Source organism: Corylus avellana, chromosome ca1 (assembly GCF_901000735.1).
Source record: "Corylus avellana chromosome ca1, CavTom2PMs-1.0".
NCBI lineage: Eukaryota > Viridiplantae > Streptophyta > Magnoliopsida > Fagales > Betulaceae > Corylus > Corylus avellana.
In genome coordinates, this window is record NC_081541.1 from 37,180,022 (window position 1) to 37,181,169 (window position 1,148).

The following is a 1,148-nucleotide window of genomic DNA, read 5'->3' on the forward strand; positions in this document are numbered from 1 at the left end:
CTTGTACAGAATATGTTAAATGTTCCTACTAATGTACAATAGTTACAAATATGTTGTTTACAATTTGTGTGATATTCCAATTTTGACACAAATGAGATTCTTTTTGCCCTCCAACAAAAGACAAACACAAAAAAGTAGAGTACTAAAAGGGATTTCACCATATTTTCCATGGAAAAAAATTTCTCCTTCCTAGAATAGAACCCACAACCTCACCTCCTCTTCTCCGCGACCACCACATTCCTCTGCTGAACGCTTCCTTACCTTAAACAATTCATACCTTCGGCTATGCAGCACTAGGAAAAATGGAAGAATCTATGTGCTTTGTGGTGTTTGTCATGCTCGACCTCAACTTGTAACACCCTTGAATTAACTAATCTGTAGTTAACTCGTCGCGCTTTCCAAGACCTATCCACAACGTAAACAAGTCTCAAGGGATATATCTAACTAGTTTACTTTGTATAAAATAAACAACGAAAAGTAATTGTAACTTAATACAAGATAGCATATCTAAATAATTCCATTAATCATTAAATATCCAGAGAAAATAATAAATCTTTTCAGAGAAATAACTTAAAATCCAAAGTGTTACAATTCCCAAAATAACCTCAAACCATCAATAAGTAAAAGAAACTTCAAACATGTTAAAAATCTCAAATAAACATCAAATATCAAGGTCGAGTCCTAAGAAGATAAATTAGATAAAGAATCTCAATCATCTCGCTTCGCTTGCCATAATTTCTATCCCACATGGTTTGGAGCTACTTTAAGTCTTGTTCCTCAAAGATGAGCCTGATTATATCCTTCATAAGTAAATATCGTCTCATAGGGCTCACCAATTAACGACTGAGTAATTGCAAAAAAAAATTGTGTTTCATAGGTGGAAAGGAAAATCAAGTATAAGTCCACAACTTAGTGAGATAAAATCACATGTAAGGCAATTTTCCATTTTGTGAACTCATAGTTTTATAAAAATGTTTTGCAACATTAAAATACATAATCATGTAAGAAAATTGATAATTAGGGCTATAAATGAGCTGAACTTGAGCGAGTAGTACTGGCTCAAGTTTGGCTCGAGTTGTATTATTTAAATTTTTAATTTGAGTTTTTAAAAAAAATTGTAAGCAGAAACCATAAGAGAGAGAGATGAT